Source organism: Meriones unguiculatus, chromosome 12 (genome assembly GCF_030254825.1).
Source record: "Meriones unguiculatus strain TT.TT164.6M chromosome 12, Bangor_MerUng_6.1, whole genome shotgun sequence".
NCBI lineage: Eukaryota > Metazoa > Chordata > Mammalia > Rodentia > Muridae > Meriones > Meriones unguiculatus.
This window is the reverse complement of record NC_083360.1, coordinates 19,594,352-19,612,094: the sequence shown is the minus strand read 5'-3', so window position 1 is coordinate 19,612,094 and position 17,743 is coordinate 19,594,352. Positions and strand designations below refer to the sequence as shown.

At 40.9% G+C, this 17,743-nt stretch overlaps 1 non-coding gene across 1 annotated transcript; it reads right to left on the bottom strand.

The window, feature by feature from the left end:
- Positions 1-1,746: 1,746 nt before the first annotated feature.
- Positions 1,747-1,853, bottom strand: LOC132646938 (U6 spliceosomal RNA). The gene has a single exon (XR_009585262.1). It is a non-coding gene; the product is annotated as a U6 spliceosomal RNA (small nuclear RNA).
- Between the last annotated feature and the right edge of the window lie 15,890 nt (positions 1,854-17,743).

Sequence of the window (17,743 nt, the reverse complement as noted above, 5' to 3'; positions counted from 1 at the left end):
TTCTGTCCCCCTCTCCCTCTCTCTCTCTTTCCCTCCCTTTTTCCTCACTTTCTTCCTCCTACCACCTTTCTCTGTGTGTCTCCTTTCTGTCTTTTCATCCCTAATAAAACAACAGCATGAATGTCCTCATCAATCCTATGCCAGTTCCTTATCTTTGACTTCCCAGCCTCTAAAACTATGAGCCAAAATTTCTGTTCATTATAAACTAGCCATTTTCAGGTATTCTCTTATATGAAAACAAAATGAACAAAGAGAGTGAAGGCTGTTGAGCCAGGGTTGAGGGCTACCACAAAATAGATTCTAAAATAAATGCTAGCAATTGGAATTTCTTTTTTTCTTTTCTTTTCTGTTTCCCACAAAATATCACCTATGTGATGATGAAAGACATGGGTTTGAACAAGGGGAGAAGTTTCACAGGCATACAGCCATGAAGAGGCCTCAGCTGATCCCACAGGAAGCTTGGGGCTGGGATGACCCCCTTAGAGTTGTTTGGGATTGAGGTAAAGTACTCGTCCTTTGCACTTCCAAGTGTCAGTTACTAGATGTAGGCTGTCCACACAAGGAAGAATAGGCATAGGGAAGACAGAACTCTTCAAGGAAAATTCTTTTGACCTATCAGTTGGAGTATGAGTCCCAGAGTGGGTAAGACAAACATTAACTATGATAAAGAAAGTTAGAATATTAGATTGTAAAGCCAAAGAAGTTCCTCCTTGACATTCAATGCCTATTTGCAGTGCCTAAAAATACTTCCCAGGGTGTAGTATGTGCTGAACAAATATTAGTTAAATGAATAAAAGATGCTTCATGATGATTAGCTACTGTTATTAATGGGTCCTTCCTGATCCTCCACAATAGAAGATATTCATTCATTTAGTTTGTTTTGGTTCTAATTTTTCCTGTTGAGTAGCAGTTTCCTCTGGGCTGAAACATTCTGTTCTAGAGGGAAGCTCATTAAAATTTAGAAAGCTCTAAAGACAGACTCTTTAGGATTCAGTAACACCTTTGCCCTGAAACTGACTGTATACCAAGGTCCTTCGCTCCCTGAGGTTGAGTAGTGATGCCGAGGAGACCAAGGCAGCCAAGGTTAGCTGCCTGGAAGAGACTCTCTGACTTTTGCTGCCATCAGAGCATTCAGAAACAATTCCTTCCCCCCCCTTACTAGGAAACCCACTTGGATACTGAGCTACCATGGGCTGTGTCTGAGCAGGGGTTGTAGGTTATAACCATGCATGGTCCTTGATTGGATAAACAATCTCATAGAAGACCCCTGTGCTCAGATATATTTGGACCTTGTGGGGCTCCCTGTCCCCTCTAGGATATACTAATTCCTCCTTCCTTCATATGATTCCCTACACGCTGCTGAAGGCTTGGTTATGGGTCTCAGTATCTGCTTTGCTACACTGCTAGGTAGAGTCTTTCAGGTGCCTTCTGTGGTAGGCTACTGTCCTGTTACGTATTTTCTCCTATTTACAATGTCCATCCCCTTTGTCTTTCTAGATGAGGATTGATCATCCTATCCCTGGACCTCTTGTTTATCTTCTTTAAGTATACATATTTTAGTATGTTTATCCTATCTTATAGGTCTATATAAGTGAGTGTATACCATGTGTGTCTTTCTGCTTTTGGGATACCTCACTCAGGATGATTTTTTTCTAGATCCCACCATTTGCCTGAAAAATTCATGATTTCCTTATTTTTAATTGCTGAGTAGTATTCCATTGTGTAAAAGTACCACAATTTCTGTATAAAAATATGGAACGCCTCATGAATTTGTGTGTCATCCTTGCGCAGGGGCCATGCTAATCTTCTCTGTATTGTTCCAATTTTAGTATATGTGCTGCCGAAGCGAGCACTCTTCAGGGCATTGTGAGCAGAGAAAGGCCAAATTAAAACCCTGTCTCTCCAGAGAGGAGAGAGATAATATCTGTATTAATATATTGGGCCTTGGGAATAAACACTTGGGCTAAGAATAGTGGAATCTTCTCTATAGCTTTCTAATATATTAATCACTTCTGTTACTGTGACCAAGTACCAGACAAGAAGCACATTGAGTGAGTGCTGTTGAAGAACACAGTTCTTACTTCACAAAAAAAAATAAGGCCTATTCTATTGGGAACCAATTTTAAGTGATCATATTCCAGGAATATGGATGCAGGTTATCCCAAATGATCACTGTAGAAGCAGTTACATGAGTTTTTATAGTCATAGAACAAAGGAAATTATAAATTAATGCATTCACCAAATACATTGGTAGGGACATCATATAGATGGTGAGAGTAAAACAGGGAAGTCTTTGCTCTTGGTTTTAGATGTTATCTGATTACAGACTTAGCTTTTGGATTGATGAGTCTGTTAGATCCCAAAGACTGTACCTAGTAATCGAAAGATTGTTAGATCAGATGCAGAAGTGGATGATAAGTGAATATTAAAGGGAAAGGGGAGCTCAAGATAATTTTGGCTCAAGATTCATAACACAGTCCAACTCACCCACAATCATAAAAGTTCCAATCAATCAGCCTACAGAAATTTTACCATAGGTGTGGATGTTAAGGAAAAAAAAAATAAACTCTATAGGGAATGACAAACCAATGACTGGCCCAACTTTAGACCTACCCCATGGGAGAGAGCCAACCCCCGACACTCTTCATGACACTTTGCTATGCTTGCAAACAGTAGCCCAGCATAACTGTCTTCTGAGAGGCTTTATCTAACAGCTGATGGAAACAGATGCAGAGACCCACAGCCAAACAATAAGCTGAGCTCAGGGAGTCTTGTGGAAGAATGGGAGGAAAGATAGAGGGAGCCAGAGAGGTCAAGGACACCACAAGAAGACCTACAGAGTAAACTAACCTAGGCCCATGGGGGCTCACAGAGACTGAAACACTAACCAAAGAGCATGCATGGACTGGACCTAGACCCCCTACACATATGTAGGAGATATGTAGCTTGTTCATCATGTGGGTCCTCTAACAATGAGAGCAGGGGCTGTCTCTGACTGTTGCCTGCTTTTAGATCCCTTTACCCTGTCTGGCTCACTAGGAGAGGATGTGCATAGTCTTGCTGTGACTTGAGGTATTAGGGTGGGTTGGTATCCCTCAAAAGCCTCCTCTTCTCTGAAAAGAAGAGGGGGATATAGGGGGAGGGGACATGTGGATGGGACTGGGAGAAGAGGAGGGGGGACCTGGGATCAGGCTGTAAAGTGATTAAATAAACAAACACGTAAATAAATAAATGAAAAAAACTCCAGTTAATAGGAGGATTTACTTCATCTCAAGGTTTAGGATGATTCAGTCCATTGTGGTGAGGAAGGTATGGAGACATTCCTGGAGGCTTCATGGTAGTGGGAACATATAGAGGCTTGATAACAGAAGAAGCAAAGAGAGACTGGGCTGTATTCTTAAGGTTCATCTCCCAGCAACTCATTTCTTCTAGCTTCGTCTCACTCCCAAAACACCACCAGCTGAGGACCAAGTTTAAACCCATGAGCCTATGAGGGAGAGTTGGCCTCTGAAGGCAGCAGCTCTCCTGCCATTCACTGGTCCTAGGTTTAGTACCTCCCCAGTACAGCTCCACAGGAAACCTAATCCTTCCAATACCACCACATTCAGAATCACTCAATCACTAGTTCTCCCTCAGATTGCAAATTGCACGAGGTCCAGAGTAACTCATCTAGGGGCCAGAACTAAGCCAGAATGAACGCCTGCACATAGACCAATTATTTACAAGCCATCTTCTCGGGTTGCTCCAGCTCAGTCCTGCATGGTCTGTCCCTATAATTCACCAACTATCAACATTTTTGAAAATCACCACTGCTTTATACCATCAGGGCTGAGCACAGATCCCAACAAATAGTAGATGGTTAGTAAATACTTATTGATTGGTGGATTGGCTGCCTGAGTCTCAGAATAATAAAAGGAAAAATTGATTTTCAACACACAACTAAGCAAATCTTTGCCAACGACTTCCATATACAAGGCCGTGTCTAGGTGCTGGGTAAGAAGCACACGTGACTGTATCCATGACCTTATTCAAACTGTAGCAATTATCTAAAAGGAATGACTAGACAATGTAAAGTTTCTGGAACCCTGAGGAAAAGGGGGTTACCATCGGAAGGACAAATTTTCATGCCAAAATTCAAATGCGCATGCTCCCAGGACAGTGGTAAATGCCTGGTAGATATGGTGCATGACACCTAAGCACGAGAGCATGGGCTCCAGACATCAGGGGGAAACAGAGCTCGTTCTTGCTCATAATTGATTTTTCATAGCACTGAAGGGTAACTTCAGATACCAGGGACCAATCAACCCAGGGGTGCTGGAGGTTCTATAACATTCTGATCACTTACAGAGTTAAAACATTTATACTTCATAGAAGCAATACTCTACAAATAGTTATAAGCAGTTTGAGCAAAATGTCAAGTTGATACCGAAAAGAAGCATGGAGAACAAATCCAGTTGCCTTGGTGATGAGGCCCCTTCCCAGTCTTTGATACTATAATATTTTTAAAGGCAGAGGAAAATAAAAGAACATGCGAATATCGAGCTAAATTAGGGAAAGATCTTGGAAAAGGTTGGGGAGAGGATGTTAAAGGGCAGAAGTTGGGATCATGAGGAGGGAGGTTTGTGTGGCAAGTGATGGTGACTGCAGACCCGTGATTCTGAGAACTCTTCAGTTCTACAGCTCACTGACCAGAAAAAAAAATGTTTGCAAACAGTGTCCCCTTGAGGTTTCAATTATTTGCTTGAGTTTTATTTTCTGCACTGATGAAATTCCTACCTCCCCTAAGTAACAAAATCTAAGAGTTCTCCAACACAGGAAATGTATTTCAGACTACATTAGGACCAGCTAATATTTCAGTGTTAGTAATTGTCTCCTCACTAATAAGATGATTCTTCTCTTTAAGACTCTATGTTTTTTAAGCTTACTATTCTCATGCAATATTTAAAAAAAAAAAAAAACTAAAACCAGAGCAAACTCTAGGTTATACGCCTTTCCAAGCATTTTCCTAATCAAATCTTCACTCTCTCTGGAATGCCTTTTCCTTCATCCCTTACCCCATTGCTTCTTGTATAAAGCCAATGACAGCACACAGTAGCAGGTCGAGATGCAATGACAGAGTTCATGGGAAATAACTCACAGAAAAAATCGTATGAGGTGCAATGTTGCATTTCATCACCTCAAGTAGCCAATAGGTGCTCCAGAATCCTCTTTGTTCCCAGCAGGGACATAGGCATCCCGAGCATCCAGTTCCTCCAAGCTCCCACTGACTGACCCAGCAGATGGAAAATAACCAGCACCATTTGGAAAAGCTGGCTTGTCCTTTGCTTGTGGTCTTTGGAACTAAAAATATTCCCAAATCCAGGAAGATTAATAAAATGTCATTTTAGTGCGATGCACAGAATTATCCCATGAAGGAACATTCAGTACAAATACGTCATTTGAAGAAACTTGTTATAGGTATACAAACCTCCAAGTGACAGAAGCTTAAGTAGTAAAGTTGGTTCTAAGCCATTTATTCCAGGCAAAAAATGAAGTGTGCCCTAATTACTGAGCAGCTGACACCTAGGAGAACCTTAGAGAAGAGAGTCTACTGCTTAATTTTAGCAGGAAACTTGAAGAAAGTGTTTTACCTGACACAGTTTTATGAATCTCACTGATTGTAAGCACAGCAAAACTTCTACTTTGGAGGGAGAAAAAAGTTACCTATATCTCTAAGACTCAGCATGGGACAGTATGAAGGACAACAAGCTTTGAAATCAAACAGCTCTATGTTCAAGTCTCACAGCCTATCACTCACTTTATGACCAGACATAAAATGCTTAACCTTTCTGAGCCACACATACATGCTGCCATGGGGTGTAATAATAATTTATTTATGGTGTTTTCATAAGAGTTATATGAACTTATACTTCTAATGTGCCTGGCAAGACACATTTTTTTTTCTATAGAAGCCAGAGACGATGTTTCTAATGATGATGACAGCAGTGGTGGCAGTAGAGTGCTGGGAATGATCAGATGAAAATAAGGACAGTAGGGCTGATGGGAAAGGATTGAGGCCAGCTTTCTATATCTATCAATCATTGCTTTCTATCTATGAGAGTTGGAAACTGAGCAGCTATTACTCACTTGTAGAGTCCCCATTTGAAGGCCTTCTTCCATTCAGAGTTTGAAAAACATACCTGGGATTCAAGCAGCAACCAATTCTGCATGAGAGCATGAGAGGACAGGAGTCTTTTCCAGCAATGCATCCCCAGTATGATGCATTCACAAACCAAAGCCTGTCTCCCAGGGTTACCACACTGGCCTGTCGACATATTGGGGCTCCTGTTTTGGTTCAGCCCAAATGTTTTCTGGGATCCAAACCAGTCAGCAATTTCTCATCTGCCTGAGACACAGAAATTTCCCTCAGTACGATACTGTTAAAAAGAACCTTTATCCTCTGATATGCTAACAATTGGAAACAAGACTGGAGGTGTTTCTTAAACATAAGATTTACTGGAGACAGAGGGATTGAAGAATTTGGAGTATGAAGCATATGGTAATAAATGTCACCAAGTTGAAAATGTTCTAAGCTGGTTCCCAGAAACCAGGGGCCATAGCTCAAGGCAGAGAATGGCAATAATTAAATTGCAGAGATGCAGACGGCTTGTATAAATCTGCCGCATCAAGCTCTTGAATTCGCTTTCCAAATCTCATTTTGGCAGCATCTTTTCTCATCTGAATCCCCTCTTTCTACCCAGAGACCTCAGGTCAGTTCTGAGTGTAATGATTGTCAGACTTTACTTCACTTGGTTTTTTTTCATGTTTGTTTTGGGTTTTATTCTATGCCACTCCTTCCTATCTCTTCATTTCCACCTGGTGTATTTCCCACCACAGTAAGGAAGAAAGGGGATGGCTGTTTGACTTAAGAGGCTCTCTGCTTCCAAGGGTCATTGTGGAAGAGATTTCTCTCAGTTTCCTTGCAGACAAGGTGGATTTGAACCGGCATGTGTGACTCACCTCTGGAAGACACATTTCAGTCACTAAGCTGGCCTCTTCAGATCTCCTGCCTGGAGAACTCACTGGAGATCACACTGCCATAGACTGTGTTGAGAGAAATATATTTAAAATTTGTCACACTGAAGGAAGAAGTTAGAAGTGTCAGAAGAAAGCCCAGTTATGGTGCAAGTACCAAAGAAAAAGGAAGAGATTTTTTAAAGCCAAGTGCTTTCAAACTTCATAGACAAATTATCAACATTCCTTTTAGTAGCAAGATTAGTTATACATTTGAGTGAATTTTCAACCTGTGGATCTGGTATCAATCAAAGCCCTAACACAGGAGATCCTGTGCTTGGAGAGCTTTAATGCTCTCAAGTCTTAAATCTTAGTGGTGAAGAAATAAAAATAGAGCTGTTCCTCTACTTATAATGTGGTTGTGTCCCACTAATTCCATTATAACCTGCAAATGTAAATAAAAAAGCATTAATACTGCCAAATATCATAGTTTAATCTGGCCTACCTTACATATGATCAGGGAACTCAGATTGTCCAATACAGTTGGACAAAATCATCTAACATAATTTCATTTTATATGAAGGTGTGGGATATCCTGTAACTTACTGAATGTTATATCCCCCCAACACTGTTGATTGCTGTTTGTTTCCCTTGGTGATAACCATGTGAGGGGAAGCTGCATCTCACTGGCTCTGCGTGATACCACGAGGAAGTAGCCTGGGGAAAGGGTCAAATTTCAGATCGGAAGCATGGTTTGTACTGACTATGTATTATTTGTAAACCTACACAAATCCAAAAGCTCATATGGCAGGAGAAGCTTGGAATCATCTCTGTCAAGGAAAACTTCTGTTTTGAGAAGTTCTGTAGCATCACCATTCTTCAGCCTTCTGAGTCTAGAACTACAGCTATGCACATTAGCGAGCCCAGAATGCAGGAAGCTGTGACAAGAGGATTGTCACAAGTTTGAAGTAGCCTGGGCTACCTAAAAAAAAATACATCCAAGTCAAGAGGGTCAGTAACCAAGAAAGGTTACAGTGAGGGAGTCCAGAAATAAGAGAAGAGGTGGACTTTGTCCCCCACCTCTTAGGATCTGCCCCTTTTGAAAACTCTCATGATATTGTATTCACTGACATCCTACATGCATGTAACTTGAAAGAACATGGACCAGCATAAGTGAATCAAGATTGACCCGTGAAACAGGTGAAGCTCTCTTTATTCTGTATTCTGTTGGTGTCTGTATCACAATTTATTAAAATTAAGATTAAACAGGAGAGGCTAAGGATGTAACTCAACTGGTAAACTGCTTGTCCAGCATCTAGAAAGCTCTGGATTCAACCCACACCACATAAACCACACACAATGGTCCATGCCACCATTACTAGTGCTTGGAAGATAGAAACAGGACAATCAAAAGTTCAAGATCTTCCTCTGCTACTTAGCAAGTTTAAGGCCAGCCTAGGGTACATAAGATCCTGTCTCAAAATTAAAAAAATAAAAAAGAAGAAGAAGTAACTGCCAAAAATAAACAGAAATCCAGAGTATCATCTCATAGAGCGATCTACCTCTGTCAGAGGTTTTGTGTTGTACTTGTCTGTGATATTTTTCTAAAGCAGTGGTTCTCAATCTTTTTAATGCTGTGACTCCTCATGTTGTGGTGACCCCCAACCATAAAATTATTTTCATTGCTACATCATAACTATCATTTTTGTACTGTTATGAGCAATAATGTAAACATCTTTGTTCTCTTATGGTTTTAGGCAAGCCCTGTGTTAAGGTCATTACACTCCCAAAGAGGGCATGACCCATGGGTTGAGAACTATTAGTCTAAAGGATTGCTTTGCTGAGACCAACCTCACAGGTTAAGAGATGCAAAAGATGGGCAGCTGTGTTCTCTTCCTCTCAACTCTATGGAAGGGATTTCCACTGCAATGTGTGGACACCACATGAAGCGTTAATCTACTCCTTCCACTTCTCCCACTGCCTGGTCCAGGAGAGAGAGTGGACAGTTCATCTGATTGGGCAGTTTGATGAGGGTGGACTGAGCACATCCAGCCACACCTCTGTGCAGGGGTTACACTCTTTGCTCACCCACCAGGGTTAGCTTCAGAGATTCACCTTTATTCTGTGTGCAGAAGCAAGAAGTTGAAGAGAAGGTTCTTGGTGGCCTGATATCCACAACTTATTATCAACTTTAAGAGAAAGAGAACTATTGACCAGCATTTTACTTTTTGCTTTCTTCTATTTAATTTGTCTTAAAACATACTATTTTAACCATTTGAAAGTGCAGTCTGCCAGTGCTTGGCACATTCATCTACATTGATGTGCAACCAGCACTACCATCCATCTCAAGATCTTCTCATCTTCCAAACTGAAACTTGGGAGTTTTATGCCCATTGCATAAAATTCCCCATTCCTCCCTCTCCCTGCCCTCTGTTAACTGCTATTCCAGTGCCTGTCTGATTTTTGCCTACTGTAGGTACCTCATCTGAATAAAATCAGGACTGGTCCATTTAGCATATTCTTCATTCAAGATCCCCCTCCCAAGGGTTCCTGTGCTATTTGTGCACAGACAAATGAAATATCACCCCCCTCCTATGTGGAGTGGCCCATGTATCCAGGCAGCTGGGATGTATGAAAAATGCTGAACTACTCCAGCCTCACGGTGACAGCCTAAGTGCACAGATTGTAAGAATTCCACAGTAATTGTTATCACTTAAAAATGTTATCACAACTGTCATTCTCATGGGTGGCTAAAGTCCTTCATAAACGCCAACCTCTGTACCATACTTCAGAAACAACACAGATCTCTATTCGTTGGTATCCTCTATTAAGAAGCCAAAGAGTTTGTGCAACTTAGCCAGGCTTATTTATTATTGCCACTGTAAAAAAAAAAAAAAAAAAAAAAAAAAACATTACCACCAAGTTATAAATAATTCAAATTTATTATCTTTGAGTCCTGTAAGTTAGAAATACAAATAGGTCCCACTGAGCAGAGATCAAGGTATAACCAGGAATGCTTGCCTCTCATAAATTCTTTGACTCATGGCTCCTTCCTTCATCTTCAGAGCTTCACTCTAGTGGTTTCTTTTAAACCATAGTTCCCTCCTTGGCTTCCCTCCTTTACGTGTGAAAGCCCTTAGGAGAAGCTATACAGGACCTACCTAGATAACTCAGAGTCATCTCTTCATTTTGAGTCATTTACAGCCATCCCACAAACAACTAATTTCCCTCTGCCCTGTTACCTAGTATTTTCATAGGTCCCAGGAATCATGATGTGGAAATCACTGGGGGACCATTATTTTATGTATCATAGGTAGTCACATAAAAAAAAAAAAAAAAAAAACTAAAGCAGGCCAGATATAAGTGCAGGAGGAGATATTCATTTTTATTTGAAGATCTCTTGGTTCTTAGATGTTAATGGCTAAATCAAAACAGTCTGTGGCAAAAACAAAACCACCCTTCTACAGGCCAGGCACCATGCACAGATATTGTGGTCTCTATTCCCTGCACAGGAAGCCATTCCTAACATGTGCTTCAACACCACAACCCACCATGGCTTCTACTTGGGCTCCAGATTTTGATGAATCTGCATGAGCAAATATTGTTTATGAAATGAAATAAAGTTATTTTCAACAGTTTTCCTTGAGACTCAGGTGAACACTGAGCATCCCCATGAGCAGCATGGGTTAAAACCATTAAATGACAAAGTCAGTGGCAAGTACCAGAGTCCACAGTAAGTACCTCCTACCCACTACCACAACTCCATTACAGTTACTCCATAAGATCAGACTGCATTTCTTCCATTTGTAGATAACAGCAATCATGGCTCCATGAGCCATTTTCCTGGAGTAACACAGATAATGAGTAGCCACATTTGACCTAGGCTGAGTCCATAGGCCAAATTTTTCATTCTCCCAACATTCTGTCGATTGATTCCCAACAAAAGGAAATAAATTGTATAGTTTCAAGCATCTGGGCCACTACCTAGTGGATGAACATGAATGTGAAGTTCTTTGACATACTTATGAGAACAGTTTTGTGGCTCTGTTGCTTATTTTGGTGACCCCAGAGGACTATGCAGGAGCCAAGTTTGAAACAAGTCGAACAAAAACAGGGACACAAACAGATCCTCTCCTACCAAGGAAGAAATTACAAAGATACCCAGAGAAAGTATCGTGTCAAAGACACAAAGATGCAGAACTGATTGGGAATCGTACACGGGAGACTCTGGTCATGCCAAGAAGGCCTTGGAAAAAAATTCTACTTCCTGGCAGACCTCCTATGTGATTCGATTTCTAGACTGAAAAAAAAAATAGTTACTGTAACCTAGTACTTCTTTAGAGAGAGAACCTGCTTTGTTACCTGTCATGCTGTATGTGAATGAGAGATTCTGTTATTGATGTTTCTCAGGATGGCTCTGCTTGGAACTAGAGAGATCGTTCAGAAGTTAAGAGCACTTGCTGCTCTTGCAAAGAATCTGAGTACCATTCCCAGCACCCACATGGTGGTTCACAACCATCCAAAAATAACTTCAGTTCCAGGACTTCTAAGAACACCAGGTATGTATATGCTACACATGCATATACTTGGGCAAAACATTTTTTTATAAAAGCTTTAAGACGGTTCTGCTCTGCCGTTCTCAGTCTCCGCCTACAGACTATTATTCCCTCTTCATTTCACTCCTCGTGTGTGAATAAGCAGTCTCAGGCTTCTGGTTACTGTCTTTTCATTGAACCCTTAGATATCCCCCACCCTCACCTCCACCTCAACCCCCCTCTCCATCCCCAGCCCTGCCCAATGAAGAAATGGACAACTTCCTGAAATATCAGAACCTTCAGCAGAAGAGAAGCAATAATACAAGTTGTTTTGTTTTTTTTTTAATTTTTATTAATTACAGTTTATTCACTTTGTATCCCCTCTGTAGCTCGCTCCCTCCTCCCCTCCCAATCCCAGCCGCCCTCCCCCTTCTCCACCCTTGCCCCTCCCCCAATCCTTCCTTTTCCTTCCTTCTGATCCTAGTCTATCATCTATCGGGTCTCATCAGGAGTGGCTGCATTTTCTCTCCCATATATCTCTAAGGTCCTAGAGTCTAGCATGATGCCCACTAATCTGTGCTCAGAATAAAAGAGCATAGGGAGTGAAGAGGAAACAGAGAGGCACTGTATCAATGCATATGCAGTAAAATCAGACAAACAGGACAAGTGCACAAGGATAGTAGTCAGATATATAAACAGAACCTTATCTAAACAACCCAGAAGACAAGCATCTGTAGGACTCACTAAGAAAGATCAGCAACATTTCTGAGGTCCACTTCCCAGGACCTCACCAGCCAGCTCACTGTTGCTGAGTGATCTGCTTCAGTAGTCTGACCTTCTGGCAGCTCAGCCGTCCAGCTTCAGCCCAGAGCTGCTCTGGATGTCTCCTAGAGACCAAAACACCACCAGCTGGAACACCTCATCAATCCTAAAGTTACACTGTACATAGTATGACTGAAAACATGGGCAACCCTGTGTTGTTGAACATGAGCAAAATCATTCATCACCCTCAGCATCCCCTAGCTAAGTCAGCCTGGTTCAGTTGTCAGGCTCTTTAAAACTGTAGGCTTAAAACAAAGGTCAGCTACCCAGAGATCTCTGGAAGTCAGATTCAAGGCTCAAAGCCTAAGTCTAGAGAAAATTCTGAAGACAAATGATGATAGGGGCAGGAAAGAAAGAAAGAAAGAAAGAAAGAAAGAAAGAAAGGAAGGAAGGAAGGAAGGAAGGAAGGAAGGAAGGAAGGAAGGAAGGAAGGAAGGAAGGAAGGAAGGAAGGAAGGAAGGAAGGAAAGGGGTGGAGAAGAAGGAGGGAAGGAATAAGTAACTACAGTTTGAGTACTTTACTCTAAAACTAAGGTGGAGGATTGCAGTCAGTACTCATGAAAAGGTTTCCCAAGGACATGTAACACTTCCTTAACATCTTCTTAGGTAAGGTCATGAGACCAGTTTAATCTGAACTCTAAATGTCCCTTTTTCTTGATGGGTAATCACACAAGAATCAAAGGCTAAACATGAGCTAAGATGGAAATGTCACAACACTGATGTTTCATTCTGGAAAGGTATCTAGCACTCAACTTGACAGAAAAATAAACTGTTTAACTGAGCCACTGAGGTTTGAAGTGGAGGGGGGGTGTTTTGTTAATGCAGCATAAGTTATCTTAACCTGACTAATATACAAAATTAGAAGCGAACATTGTCAGAACCAAGTTCTAACAGCCTTCTGAATTTTTTATAAAGCAGAGTTACACACTGCCTGGAGCCTAATCAGAGCTCAATAAATACCTGTTGAATATTGTATGAATGGTTTTCTCAACTACTTATTAATGATATATCTCATCTCGTATGCAAAATGTATTTCCCACTGCTCGCTAACTTGTTTCTTCCATCTTCCTGTGCCCTAATGACGATCTTCAAGAGTCATGATGATTCAGTGACATATATGTACAAGGCTTTTGTAGTATAAATACACAGTGAGAATTTAGTAAATGTTATCTGTTAGTAGTGTTTTGCAGTTGATGTTGTTTTTGTTGTTGTTAGTATTTCAATATTCTTTCAAATTCCTGTACTTTTAAATTTCTCTTTTCTAACACAATACTTCTTTTCTCCTTTAATTTCAAACTTTCCTTCCTTGTGCAGCCAGCTCAGGACTTACCTTAACCAAAATTTAACATTTCCATCTAGTTTGATGAGTCTAATATAAATAACTGGTCCACTAAGACTCAATATCACCCAATGCAATGTAGGATTGTTTAATTTTTTACATGTAAAGTAGGCAAAAGTTCTGTCAACAGTTCTATAGTACATCACCTGGGAAATAAATACTTTTCTTTTAGTGAACACTTCTCATCTCCCAATTCCAACCATTTGAATCAGTGGATCATTGAAGTTGATGGCTCTGGACATGGAGGCTGATGTTGGATCTTAGAATCTAAACTTTATTAAAGGACTGAGAAGGTGGCTCAGCAATTAAGAGCACTTACAAAGCCTGTCTTATGCCTGTCTAAATGCTACGGTAAACAGAACACTACATTGGTGTGTCCTGAGCTCAGGAAAGTCTGTATTGTGTTTTTTTCATTTCCAGGTCTTGAAGATGGTCCTGTTTTGACCCCTGGAAACACCCTTAAAACACCACCAACCAACATACTCCTATCACAGTACTAACCATGATGAGCTGTGTGGCCCTGTCTAAGTCATTCTTCCTGCTCAGTGGAAAGGAAACCCTCTGTATACAGATGAATCTGTTGCCACTGCCTCCTTTTCCTCTTATTTTCCTCATCTGAACCCTAGAACACAATGTTCCACATATCATGCTGTGGAGAGCCACTTGTGTGTCAGGCTGCTTTGTTATTGAACTCTCAGCAGAAAAACGTGTTTTCACCTGGAGTCAGGGGTAAGCAGGATGTTTTGCTTCCTTTTATTCCTGTGAGGATCACACAGACAAGTGGTCGAGGTAAACCTGTTTGATTTCTCCATGAACCCCTTCATTGTACAGAGATGCTTTGCTCTGACTATGAAAAGACATTGTAGAATAAACCGGTCTGACTGGTTTCTAAAGGCAGCCCTCTTGAACAGTTCCCACATGTAAGGTATTGTTTTTTTAATTTTCTTTCAATCCTCACTCCCCACTCAAGAACTGTTCAACTCTGCCGGCAGGCTCTGGCATCATGCCAAGTTCAAATATCCTTGACTTAATAATTGAGGACCAAGAGTCCTGGCCCCATTTGTTCCATTCATGTTCTGGGTGACACCAGTTCCTGTCTCTGGGTCTCCACACAAGGGTCTAGTCTCTGAAAAGAAGCATTAGAGAGGCTTATGCAGATGGATTCTTTTAAGATTCATTTTACTTAGTGAGATTGATCATATGACTGAACTTGAATTTTTTTGTTTGTTTTTATTTTTAATTTTTTATTAACTAACTCAATTTACATCTCAGTCATAGGCCCCTTCCTCTTCTCCTGCCAGTCCCATCCTCCCTCCTGCAAACCCTCTCCTCTATTCTCAGAATAGAGGAGCCACCCTACCCAGACATCCCAGCTCATCTATTCACATGAAGAATGAGTTCATCTTCCTCCCCTGTGGCCTGGTAGGGAAGTCCCATCAGAGGGAAGTGACCAAAAAGCAGGCAACATTGTCCATGTCAGAGATATCCCGCACTCCCCTAACTAGTGGGCCAACATGACGCCTAAGATGCCCATTGGACTTATCTTCTCAGGGTCTGTGCATTGTAGTATGTTTATCCTGTACGATATGACTAAAGAACCCGAATTTTTAAAAATTCAGTGGCTAAATTTTTTGGAAATCATCAACCTAGTTAGATCTTTCCAACAGCCCGGTAGTCTCTGGTTTTATCCACTAATGTCCCTTTATAGAGGAAGTCTGCCTTGATAATTTACTTCATATTTGAAATCTATCAGAGAGGGCAAGCAGTCCAAAATAAACATTATCATAACTGTGATTGAAAGAGGTATTTGGGGTGAACCACTGCCCTACATGAAGCATTATACAATGAACAACATTTCCTCTTTTTCCCTGCTAAAGAGAGTTCCACCTTTGAGTGACCTTGACCTCTAGGAGCCAACAAAACCAATGGCACAAACCCAGAGCATGAATACCCTGTACCATGAACACAAAATAATCACAGAGAAAAAATTATGGGCTACCAGTAAATTAGGAATGAGTTCAACTAACTGATGACATAAGGCTGCAGCCAACCCACAAAAGCCCTCACCCATGGTGGGAATCTTCCTGGTCCCTGCTCTTGGCTTCAGTGCGCCTACTGAGCCACACTGTATCCTTCTGTTGACTCAAAACCTAGAAAAGTTGCAAATTTCAAAGATGCTTGAAATTGCTTACAAAAGCAAAAATAGGCAAGCATCCTGAAGGTCCAAAAATAAGGTGATTTTTAAAATAACTTTGGCTCATCTTTTGAAGTATGAAGAGTTTCAGAGCTGTCCAGGTTTAAAATAATACACACTGTTTGCAAAAGTTGACACAAAGTAGATTGAAGACCTAAAATGCAAAAGCTGGAACTACAAAACTCTCAGAAGAAAACATAAGGGAACAACTTCACATTGCATTTAGCAAAATGTTCTTGGCTATGACACCAGAAACATAGGCAACACAAGTAAAAGTAGATAAACTGGGCTCCGTCCAAATTCAAACTTCTCTGTATGAAAGTACACTATCCATAGAACAAGTTGACGTACTATACTCAGAGAAAATAGTCACAAATCATAAATCTCATGAGAATTTAATGTCTAGAATAAACACACTGAAAACAACAAAACAATTATAAATTAGGCAGAGCTTGATGGACATATCTCTAGAAATGTATACATGAATGATGGATACACAAGAGAGCCAGTATCACTGGTTATTAGAAAATGTCAAGAATAACAAAAGTAAGATCCTGCTTCACCCCTACTAGGATAAGTAGTGCCCAAAACATACTGTTGGCAACAATCTAGAGAGATGTAAACACTTATGCATTAAGTTAAAATGCACGTTTCCTCTGTGAACAGAGTGGCAGTTATGGGAAATAGTTCAGATGGAATCTCCTTATGATCTAGCAATTCTACCTCTAGTTGTAAGTCCAGTAGCTCTAAAAGTAGGATTTCAGACGTGTACACCAGTGTTCATAGCAGCATCCTCAAAAGAAAAGAAAAAAAGAAAAAAGAAAAGAGGAACTGTTGCTGGGGTGTGGCTCCTATAGTGGAATACTTGCCGAGCATGTGTGAAATCTTGGGTTCAAACACCAGGGTCACACACACACACACAAAGTCAAAACCGGAAGAAAACTCAAGCCAAACACAAACAAGCATGGTTTATATAGACAACAGAATACTGTTCAAACTTGACAAAGAATGGCATTCCATGTGTGCTGGCAAATACTTCTAAGCTCAATACTTGTAGCCAGAGGTAGCAGGATGATAGCAAGTGCGAGGCCAAACTAGAGAGACTCTATCAACAGTGGAGCAGACACTATGACATAAAACATGAAATATCATGCAATACAGATGAAACTTGAAATCATGACACTCAGTGAAATACACCAGATAGAAAAAGGAAAATTGTGTGATGCACGTATGATAGTCAAATTCCCAGCAGAAGAACAGAGTGGTAATTGTCCCAGACAGGGGGTGAAAAAAGTAAGGGCACTGAGTTTCAACTGGGGATGATGTAAAGCTTGTGGAGATAACGGTGGTGATAGTGGTGATGGGTGCACAAGGTAAATGCACTTTGTCATGGACTTGTCATCTGTGATGTTCAGAATGATACATTTCATGTTATTTATATTTTACCACAATAAGAAACGCAGTAATATAGGAGAGAGTATTCACAGTGGGGATGGCACAGCATGGAGTGTCTGGTGCCTGCTGAAGAGCTTCCATGCAGCAGGTAGGTAGTAGAAGATGCAGGGAAGCTTTCCACAAGGGAGGAGCAGCCCTAAGAGGGGAGGCTGCTGGCCCACTGGGTGGCTGATCAAAGAAGAAAACATCAATGACAATGAAAATCAGGTTTCTCGCTGGGACAGGAGGAATGGATAAACGTAAAAGATAACTAGAAAATGAAGTAGGAATGAACTCTGTTATAAGGTTGGAACTGGAAGCTTCTTCGGTGTGAACTCATAGTTTGTGCCTGGTACACAGGCAGATCATGTGAATGGAACTGATGTGAACACACAGATGGCATATAAGGGGAACTATATGGGAATCT